The sequence below is a fragment of the Rhineura floridana genome, chromosome 9 (genome assembly GCF_030035675.1).
Source record: "Rhineura floridana isolate rRhiFlo1 chromosome 9, rRhiFlo1.hap2, whole genome shotgun sequence".
NCBI lineage: Eukaryota > Metazoa > Chordata > Lepidosauria > Squamata > Rhineuridae > Rhineura > Rhineura floridana.
The window spans coordinates 89,489,033-89,500,795 of record NC_084488.1 but is presented as its reverse complement, the minus strand read 5'-3'; the positions used below and the strand labels follow the sequence as shown (position 1 = coordinate 89,500,795).

Here is an 11,763-nt window from a genome sequence, read left to right as displayed (position 1 = left end):
TGTTCTGGTTGGTTGGAATCCTAATTCTGTCCTGGACTATTCCCAAGCAGGATATGGATGTCACATCCAAAGCCCAGATGGTTTCTGCTGATCAGAAAGGAAGACAAGAAGGGATTTTCTCTCCTTTTTTTTGGCTGCATCAGCATCAGGCCCTCTTCAGCATATGGGCCAGCTTAGAATCAAGCAGATCCTTGGCCAAGCCCTGTGTGTGCTGGCTACTGGCAGCATGAAAATCGCCAACAGAGTGCTAACAGTCTGTGCCTTCATAGTGGGTGCAGCAGGGGCTTCTACAGTGGTGGTGTCCCCCATCAGCAGAACTCATAAGAACATAAAAACAGTCCTGCTGGATCAGGCCAATGGCCCATAGTCCAGCATCCTGTTCTCACAGTGGGCAACCAGATGCCTTTGGTAAGCCTGCAAGCAGGACCTGAGCACAACAGCACTCTCCCATCTTGTGGTTTCCAGCAACTGGTATTCAGAACCATGGTTCTTCCAACCATGGAGGCAGAAGACAGCCATCATGGCTAGGAGTAGCCATTGATAGCCTTATCTTTCATGAATTTGTCTAATCCTCTTTTAAATCCATCCAAGTTGGTGGCCATCACTACCTCTTGTGGGAGCAAATTCCATAGTTGAACTTTGTGCTGTTTGAAGAAGTACTTTCTTTTGTCTATCCTGAATCTTCCAACAACCCAGTAGAGGATACCCTACTGAGTCCTAATCATCCCCCCATACCCAGCAGCACAGATCAGGGAATAGGATTGTACCCTGAGGACTAAATTTGGGAAACATGTCCACCATTTATTTCAATGTGTACATATATATAACACACACATACATTGAAAATCACAGGATTTTTTCAAGACTTTGTTACCTGGAGCTGGGATAATGGGAGAACAGCTTTATTGCACACATGGTGAAGTGGCTCAATTCTCAAAAGTGCACCACTCCTAGGACTAAAAAAAAATGTCAGGGAGGAATATGCCTTAAGAAATGTTCTGGAGGGGGGGAAACTGGTTTTGGAGCTTGATGATTCTGTTTCCAACAAAGCAGTATCTGTGAGATGTATTCAGTATGATTACTATGGGTGCAGTCTAGGGATGAGGGAGGAATTCAATTCAATTTGCATTTCAAGCTGAATCTATCAAATTCAAACTTTCTGAGACAATATGAGATCCAAAACACAGCCATCCTTCAAAATTCAAACTAACTCAAAATTTGTGATGCAGTTCACCAACCAACCAATGTTTACCAAAATGCATGTATCGGGAAAGTGTGCATGAAAATGAATACCTGAGTGAAAATTACATACAAAATGCATTATATGATAAGAAATGTCTTGCAAAAATGTTCACGTTAGTAAAATCTACATATAAAAATGGAGAAATTTATTAGGAGAAATTCGCACTAAAATGGTGGAGAATTTTCATGAGGATTTTTTTTAAAAAAATAACAAATTATTGCAGAAATGTGGAGAATGGAATTTAAAATTTGATAAATGACAAACGGAGAGAACTGAAACTGACAGATGTTTCCATCCCTAGTGCAATCCAGCCAAAATCTAGAACACCTAAACCAAATTTTCATTTCAGCAGGAGAGATTTAGCTTTCTCCCTGAAATCAACAGAATTCTAAATGTCCTCATCTTTGGCCAGGTTGCACCATTTATATCCACTGGTGATATTCATAATATTTGGAAAAAGATGTTGGCTATATCGCAGCCTAGTAGTTGATGCTTGCTGCTCAGCTCAAAAGCACTGTTCAATCACATGCACACACACCACAGAAAAGTTACTCTTTTTGCATCTAAATTTAGTCAGCAAGCTCCGAAACACGTCATTTCATTGGAACAGAAGCTTTCCAGTTACTGAACAGGATATCTTAATGTTATCCAATAATGCACAAGATATGAAAGCTCGCTATGTGCAAGTAAGCTTCTTCTTTTAAGCAACGTGCTTCAAACAGAAAAGCCAAATGAATAGTAAGCCCAGCTCGGAGCACTTGAAATGACTGCAAACATTTCTGTTCATCCATGCAAGAATCTCTTGAAGTCTAGTGGTTACCAAGCAACCTTGACAATGCTACTGCATGTCTGCATGAAGCCTTTTTGCCATTGTGCTTAACTTGGCTCCCTTCCCCCTCTTTAATTACAAATGGGAGGACCATCCAGCAGCAGTAATCAAACACGTCCTTGTTAAAATAGTCAATAAAAGGCACTGAGATTTGTGGTGTAGCTTATACACCATATCACAAGTATATACATGAAAGGGTACCATTTCCAGTCCCAAGGCCCAGGCATCTCTTTCCCACAAAATGATACCCTTCACTTAAAGGTTAATTAGAAGGTCTGAGATACAGATCTAATCAATAATTGGACAGGCTGTCCAGACATTTGTCACTGTTAACAAATATACACAGATTAATTACACTTTTTAAATGTTCAGTGCTGTATTTTTGTCATTCCCCATGCAAAAACAACCACCCCCAAAGTGAAAACCTCTCAGAAAATCCCCCATTTGTCATCATATGGGGTTTAAGATGCAATGGTATATCTTCATTTAGAGGCTGAAAAATTCAAAGTCTTAACAGGAAGGTTGACTTCACAGAACCATCTAATTTCTGACATCTTAATTCTCATTGAATAGATTTTTTTTCAAGTCTTAGGCGGTGAAAAATATTCCTCCCCTCCCCAAGCTTTTTGTTTGTTCATTTTCACTCAGACTAGGCCTCATTTACTGCTGGATTTGTGCTGGATCCTTCTGGAGTACCTCAGAGTTGTTAAGTGACAATCTAAAAGCCGATTTAGGATTAGGGTAGCTTAACCAGGTGAACTGGGGGCTTCACTTTGATTGGGTAGAAAAGCTGGCACTGTGCTTGGTAGTCCATCTTGTGATACTGAAAGGCTTTATCAACATCCTGAGAGGAGTGCATTCAGAATAGGTGGCAATGAGAATCTCACTAATCAGTGAAGGATTATCTGGGGCTCAGAGCTATACTGCTTCTAATTCCTTCTTCATGACGCTGTTCATGCACTGCAAAATGATCTAGTGCAACAGCACCAGTATAAATATTAGATGAGCCTCTTCAGTGTCTTAATTAGCACTTTCTAAGGGAGCTGGGTGTTGAGCAATCAGAGGTAATCAGTTGTGAAATAATATGGGGGGGGAGAGGAAAGCAAAAATTACAGCAGGATTTAAAACAGATTCTGATTTATGGTCGCCATTATAGTGTTGCATGATGTATTTATCTCTTCCTTAAAAAGAAAAAAGAAAAGCTTTGTTAGCTTTCAGTTTGCTATTATTGTCTCCTGTTGGGGTGCAGTTAAACTGACAGGTTTGCTGAATATGCTGAGATCAAATTGACACGTTAGTTGTGGGGCTACTGTACATTTTTCCTGCTCATCCTTGAGCAAGTGATCCAGAGAAATATCAGACAAAAAACCTCTTAGATTTTGGCTGCAGAATCTTCCGGGATTTTTCACATACATTTCCTATCTTGCAAGATCATAGAATAATATAAATATTTAAGCTCCTAATTGCTCACAGTTTTTTTTTAGTCTTTTAGTTTTTTTAAAAAAAAATGCTTCAGAATTGTGGGAAACTAAGTTTAAGAATGAAAAAATGAGAAATTGAGAGAACCAAAGTTGACAGATCCTTCCATCTCTACTTGTAGGTAACATGAGAGCCTGGGACTACAAAAGGTGATGAGTACCAGTCTGAACATCAGAATAGCCCTGCTGGACCAAAGCATCCTCTTCTTGCAGTTGCCAACCAGATATCTATGGGAAGTCACAAGCAGGCATAAGTGCAATACACCTCTCCTGTTCCTGATCCCCAATGACTGGTATTCAGAGGCATGTGCCTCTGATCATGTAGTTAACATACAAACATAGCCGTATCCTCCATAAATTTATCTAATCCTCTTTTAAAGTCATCCAAGTTGGTAGCCTTCACTCCATCTTATGGGAGTGAATGTTGTAGTTTAGCTATCTGCTGTGTAATGGTACGTACTTGGTTTTTGCTCCAGATGGAGGACGGGGTGGTCTGGAGATGAGGGGGTGGATGTCACCCCATTGTCTTGGTTAGACCACTTCCTGGTTAACTTTAGACTTATGGCTCTGATCCTCCCCTGCAGGGGTGGTGGACAGATTAAGATGGTCTGCCCCCGGGGACTAATGAAATCCACAGGATTCCTGAATGCCCTGGGAGAGTTCCCAGTAGATAGAACAGGTGACCCTGCTGAAGTCCTTGTCATGCTGTGGAACAGCGAGGTGCATCGGCCTCTTGACCTGGTTGCCCTGAGCACCCTCTCTGGCATTGTGGAGCCCAGTTTGCACCTTGGTACACCAGTGAGCTAAGGGCAATGAAACAGGGTGGATGATGGCTAGAACACAAATTATTATTGTTGTTGTTGTTGTTAATAATAATAATAATAATAATAATAATAATAAACCCGCCAAAGGCCCTCAAGGCAGCTTACAAAGAAAAATGAACGCAAGTATAATATACATCAATGAAAGCAATATAATTTACAAAAATTAAACTAAATAACAAATAACAATATTAAGGGAAAAAAATGTCCAGGAAAGAAATACAGAGTTGAAGACCTTGTTTTAAAAAGACATCCATCTTTTTTCTTGCAGTGTTTTGCATCTCAATGTCAGAATTCCCTGAAGCCTGTTTAAACTGAAGGTGGTGGCAGTTCCATTGTCTTTTCGGAGGCGCCAGCTCCCGACGCCGCCAGAGGTGTGTCGTGGGAGCCGACAAGGATGAAGCTGCGGCTGGGGGAGGATGCGGGTGAAAAGATGTGCTGTGAGACTGATCGGGCACACATAAACCATGCCTACTGTGTGGCGGTGAAGGTGGCAAAGAAGGCCCACTTCTCTGCCACCATCGCATCCTCAAGTAGCCGTCACGCAGAGCGTTTCCTTATTGTCAGGGGTCTTGGCTTATTAAAGCTTGCCGAGGGGGGTTGACTGAGTGGATCCAGGGTATGGTCAATGCATCGTTGTGGGAGGGAGTGGTTTCTGGACTGGGATAGTCTGACCACTGTTGTCCATGTACTGGTAACCTCCAGGCTGGATTACTGTAATGCACTGTATGTGCGGCTAACCTTGAGGTTGATCCAGAATCTGCAGCTGGTGCAAAATGCGGCAGCAAGACCGCTCACTGGGACTGCACTGGCTACCTATTAGCTATTAGCTACTGGACTAAGTTCAAAGTTTATTTATTTATTTATTTATTGCATTTTTATACCACCCCATAGCCGAAGCTCTAGTCAGGTTCTAGTTTTGGTGTACAAACCCCATACAGCTTGGGACCAGGATACCTGAAAGACCATCTTACCCCTTATATACCCAGTCGATCACTGCACTCTTCAGGTGAGGACCTCCTGCAGATACCATCTTATCAGGAGGTCCATTCCGCACAACATAGGAAATGGACCTTTAATGTAGTGGCACCTACCCTTTGAAATTCCCTCCCCATAAATATTAGACAGGTGCCATTTCTGTTATCTTTTCAGTGCCTACTGAAGACCTTCCTCTTTCAACAAGCCTTTTAAATTGACACCTTATCCCACTCTGCATCTGTACTGAAATTGCTTTTTAATATGTTCTTTAAACCTTTTCTACTTTTAAAGATGTTTTTAAAGCTTTTTAAAAAAATGTTTTTAAAGATGGTTTGTTTTAATATATTTTAAAGTCTGTTTTTATGATGTTTTAAAGTGTTTTCTATGGGCATACTACCCTGAACAAGCCTGATCTCGTCTGATCTCGGAACCTAAGCAAGGTCAGGCCTGGTTAGTACTTGGATGGGAGACCGCCTGGGAATATTGGCTGCAATAGGCTTAGAGGAAGGCAACGGTAAACCACCTCTGAATACCTCTTATCATGAAAACCCTATGAATATATCCAAAAGATGTATAGGGTCGCCATAAGTCGTAATCAACTTGAAGGCATATTATAAAAACAAAAAAGTGTTTTTAGTGCTTTTGTTTGCCGCTCTGGGCTCCTACTAGGAAAGGTGGGATATCAATCAATAAGTCAATCAATATACAATGGAAAAGCCCCATAGCTGTGCTTCTGCGTCCTGAATGTGGGGTTTCTTCCTTAAAAGGCACAGTCTCATGAACACATACATAATAATGAAATGCACATACAGTTTGCATGTGTTAATGTAAATGTATAGGTGCCTCTGGGCAAATTAAGATGGTAGATCGCTAGGGTCTCACTAGCATGGCATTTCACAGTTTATCACCCTCTAAGCAAAGATAAAAAAATGTAAGGAAGGGAAAGGGGTAGATATGGAGCCTGGCATAAAAGACTCCCATTGTTTGATCCAAAAGATTCGTAAGCATTACCTTGTTTTCCATATTTTTACATATTTCCATAACAATTCCCTTTACAGTACTGATGTTACTGTGGCTCCATCTGCACTATACAGTTAAAGTACTACTATACCACTTTAAACAGTCATGGCTTCCCCAAAAGAATCCTGGCAACTGTAGTTTGTGAAGAGTGCTGACAGTTGTTAGGAGATCCCTATTCCCCTCACAGAGCTACAATTCTCAGAGTGGTTTAAGTCAACCCCTCTTCCCGGGGAACTCTGGGAATTTTAACTCTGTGATGGGAACAAGGGTCTCTTAACTCTCAGCACCCTTGACAAACTACAGTTCCCAGGATTCTTTGGGGGAAGCCATGACTGTTTAAAGTGGTATAGTACTGTTTTAAATGTATAGTGCAGATGGGGCCCATGTTTAGGATCGGAGTCCTAATGTGAAACCATCAGTTTTTTTAAAAAAAAAATCCAGCTGCAATTTTCTCCGTCACATATTAAAAAGGAATGTAAAAACACACTTTTAAAAGTTCCAAATGAAGTCTTTCTCTTGCACAAAGATATATTTGAATCATTAACACTGCTGTTTCATGAAGGAAAATAAAGATCTTCACCAGCAGGTTTCACTGCACACATTGTCAAAATGATAGAACAAGATAGCTTAAATTTTTTAACATCCAATTAGGTCCAGCATCTGGAAGACCACCAACAGTGTGGAACCTCACTCCTCTTGCTTCCTCTGTTGTTTTAGATCTTCCAGCCCCTCCTGCTCCCATCTTTCTTTCCTCTTGAATTTCGCTGGTCTATGACCGTAATAAAATTAAATCAAAATTCCTCTTGAATATGATGCTGCCATGCAATCATGTGTGCAAACAAATGATTGGTGAAATTATTATTCCCACCAAATTAGAGTCTGTTTGCATTTGACTTTCCCTTTCTCTACCTCACCTGGGAATTAAATAATATTGATTGTAAAAGTCAGTTTCATAATAGATTGCCACACATTAGAAGTTGTGTAACTACACAGAACAGTGGCCCCCAAATTCTTGCCCCCACAGACCACTGGAACATTGCTGAGGGTCTTAGTGGACCATTTAATGATTTTTCTGCCTGTTGTAGCAGTTGTAATGTGCTGTGTTAGATTCTGTATGGTTTTAATTGTATCTTTATTGCTTCTTTTATGTCTTATTTATTGTATTTATTGCATTACAATTTGAATTCCGTACAATAAATTTCAATATAAGAAATAAAAGAAACAATAAAAATACAATTAAAGAGCAATATGAATATTTAAGTTGATAGAAGTGCCGTCTCCAATGTTCAACCACAAATCCACAAACATGCTGCAGATCTCCTGAATGAAACTCACAGACCACAGGTGGTCCAAGACCAGAGCTTGGATATTCCTGACTTAGAGGTTTTGTTACGATCAAGTGATATATACATTTTTAAAAAATAAATAAAAATTTGCTGAAGAACATGCTTTGGGACCAGGCTGTTAAAGTAAGTACTAAGTATTCTAGTAAGATGTTTCAACTTATACTCGAGTCCCCAATTTTACTTACTAGAGAGAAAGTTCCATTTGTTTCAGTGGTATGTACTTCTAAATAGCAGCCACAATCCATAAATCTACATTCACATGGAAACTACAGCACACAGATCTCTAACTATGCAGTAGACTTTCCTAATCATCTAAGCATTGGATTTAAAACCAAATAATTCCAGAGTTGTTTTGTATATCTACCTTTAAATTTATTGTTTTCTTATATTTGTGGTTTTCTTGTTTTATATTATTAACAGTGACTACTCTGTTTTTAAACTCTTTTTAATGTTGTATTTTAAATCATTATGATCCTTCTCCCTGGGATCTTAGGGTGAAAGGGGCATAATAAACAAACAAATAAGCCTGCAGTCCTAACCATGTCTACTCTAAAGTAGGTTCCATGGAATTCTGTTAGGCTTACTCCCAGATAAGGTTAGGATTGCAATCTTCCCATCTCTAGCTAATTCTTCCAAGACTTAATCTTGCCATTCAACTAAGTGCTACTCAGAGTAGACCCACTGAAATTAATGAACCTAAATTATTCCTGTCTATTAACCAAGGGGTCTACTCTGAGTAGGACTAGCACTGAATAATACCTAATACATATACATTGATTTTACCAATTTAAATAACTTTAGGAGGAACTGTTCAAACTAACAATCAAAAGGGAGTAAAATGTAATGATCATATCAAGGTGCACCATTTAATCTTAGATTGTGGCTGGAAAACTACTTAAGAGTATAATGCCATTTGTTCACTCGCTGCCCATATGAAAAGGTTTTGCTCCTTCGAGTGGGCTTGTAATGTTTTCATGGGGAGAAAAAAGCAAATAGCTTAGAAGTATGATGTTTTTTACACAAATCATGTATATCATTTGTACTTTCAGAACCAGACGGGGACAGTGTTTAATCTCCCTGGTTCTCTACATACTTCCAGGTAGGCTTCAGGCACTGCGTCGGAGGGGCTTCCATTTCTATCACTCCCTTAATGATGAATGAAATTCTCCATCTAAACAAATAAGCACTTCAGAGAGTTCCCCCTTGACAGGGCTGTTAATCCTGAGAGTCTGCCTTATCACTGTACGATTCAGGGGTTGAAGATGTACAGTATCCCCGTACTGCCTGGCTCTTACACAGCTATACATAAATGCTGAAACATATAACCACCAAAATTCTGCTTGGGCGGGTGCTTCTGTTTCACTGCTCATAGAGGAGCAGGAACTTTTTATCAGTTTAGCAGGGCTATGGCCCTGTGTAATTTGGCCTGTTATGACTTACAGCAATTATTAGAGCTCCTCAAATATTGTATTGACTCATCATCCTTCAGATAAACTCTGTCTGATTGGCTTTAGTGGAATACAGTTCTCTCTCTCTTTTCTTTCACACCCCTCCTCAAAACCACTGCTTCCATAAAATACTTTCCCTGGTGTCCCATGAGGGGATAGGAGAAGAATTTTTAACCAATATGTGAACCAAAATGCAGCCCGCCTTCAAAATCTGCAGATCTTCAAGTTTTGTGATGTAGGTCTCCAGCCAAAAAAGTGTAGGAAAATGTATATATTAATGGAAACTGCACACAAGAATGCATATATTCGTAAAAATAATGTACAAAAAGGCATTATATCAGGGGGAAATTGCTTGCAAAAATGTGTATGCTTTGCAAAACTGTGTACAAAAATGTATGCATTAAGAGAAAATGTGCACAAAAGTTTTCATGCAATTTTTTAAAAAAATGGAAAAATGAAAAACCAAAAGTGGCACCTTTAGTACTATCCCCTACTGTTAAGATTTCTGAGTGGTAAATATTCTGAAGTGAACTCATCCAATCCACAGCTCCTGAAGTAACGTGCAGGTCAGAACATGGCACACTTCAAACTCTGCACTTCTGTTGAATTGGAAGGGTCCGAAGACTCCTTTAAAATTTAAAAGAATTGTTTCTAGATGCTTAAAGTAGATACCAAGTGCAGAGCTCACCACTGTGTTGAGAATGCTTTTGAAAATGTGACAGGCTATGGATGGATGTCATTATGTGCTGACCCTTTCTGGATAATTGTGCCAATGAGGGCTGTCATCTTTTTTATTTACAATGAGTTTGGTAGCTTCCCAGGGACATTTAATGGGGTGGGGGGATATGGCCGCCTCCATTGGTTCATGGGGTAGCCATCTTTTTTTCATACAGTTGTCCAGGATGGAGCAGTACATAATGACATAAGGCTACAATGCTATACACACTTACCTAGGAGTAAGTCCCATTGAACTCAGTAGGGGTTACTTCTGAGCAGACATCTATAGGATTCCACTGTTAGTCTATAAAGAACATTTAACTGAAATAATCACACATTCTGCTTCATCTCCCCTTTCTCTGTTGTTCCCCTTAGATTGAATTTGTATATTGTAAGCTTCTGGGACCAGGGAGCCTGTCTCCTTGTAGTCTCTAAAGCACCACACACACATTGATAATGATATAGAAACAAAAAGAGTATGAGCCCTGTACAAAAAATAATAATTAAGAAGTCCCAGCCATGTATCAGAGAAGCACAAATTCAGTGTGCCCTGGGGTGGAGAAAGTGGTAAAGGTTAGCATGGACCTATATTTGCTTTCCAAGTGCAAAGTTTTCAAACATTTTACAATGTTCAGTGAGAACTGATATTGCAGAAAATGGGAATGGGTGAGCAAGAAATAGGGCACTTGAGTCTTCTTTGTTTAGTTTCGGAGCTTTTACCTGAGATAAGCCCCTTTCAAGTTTGCTATTGCTGCTGCCCACCAAAAGGGAGACAGGCAAGGTGGTGGGGGAGCAGGGCACTGCATGTGTACCTCTGGAAGCCAGTTCGCATAACTTTTCTCCACATGATCGGGAATCCTGAGAAAGCAGGGCTCCTGCTCATGTGAAGAGGCTCCTATGCATGTGCATGCATAGATTCTAGCTTCAGCTGAATACATGTATGTCAAGGGGCAGGGGAACCTGTGGCCCACGAGATGTTGTTGGACTCTAACTCCCACCAGCCCCAGCCAGCATGGCCCATGGTCAGGGATAATCAGAGTTACCCTCAGGTTTCCTGTGTCTTCTCTATAGCTTTTGTCCATAGTTGTTCCTGGCCACAATTCCCAGACACTTGCCTCTATTCTGGCTTGCAAAAACAATCAGATGGCAACTGCCACTGGGGAGAATGACGGACAAAACCCTCTGTAAATTTCTTTTGCATATGGATTCATGACAGTGGGGGTTTGCAATTTTAGGAACTGTGTAATTTAAAAGGAAATCTGAAGTTTGCATGATGTCCAATTACATGCCAGGTAATGTGTAACAAATGTGCTTGTGTAACTAATTTGCCAATTTCACAATGCATAAAAGCCTGATTATAGTTTTTATTTTGAAAGCCCCTGAGAATCAGGGTAACATTTAATTTCTTTGATGTGTGCAGTCACATCTGCATCGTGGTCAGAACCAGCTGTGGCCATGGATGCCCATGTCTGAATCCAACAGACCTGTAGGAGCTAGAGAAGCAAAAATGAGGCAGTAGACAGAGGGAGGCACCATTGATTAGACAAGTGCAGGGTCCAAGCTGTATTATTTATATAAGGGCTGGCCAATCCAAAGGCTTTGTAATGCCTGCCATTCACAGGGGCAGATGGTATATAATGCTATTCTCTTCTGTGTCTGAAGAGGGCTCTTAGGAGGGATGAGCGAATATGTCCATTTCTGTTTCTCTCCATTTCTCATTCTTCTAGTCATTCTCCATATTTTCAGTTCAGTTCTCCATATTTCCACATCAGTTTGTGATTGTTATTAGCTTTTTTAAAAGTCCCCAAGAAAAGTCATCAGCATTTGGGTGTGGATTTCTGCTAATTTACAAATTTTTGTACGCAATTTTGCCTAATATACAC

The 11,763-nt window shown here is 40.2% G+C and overlaps 1 pseudogene; it reads left to right on the top strand.

Moving 5' to 3' along the window:
- The first annotated feature begins 5,729 nt into the window (after positions 1-5,729).
- On the top strand, positions 5,730-5,848 carry LOC133364669 (5S ribosomal RNA; annotated as a pseudogene).
- Positions 5,849-11,763: the final 5,915 nt, after the last annotated feature.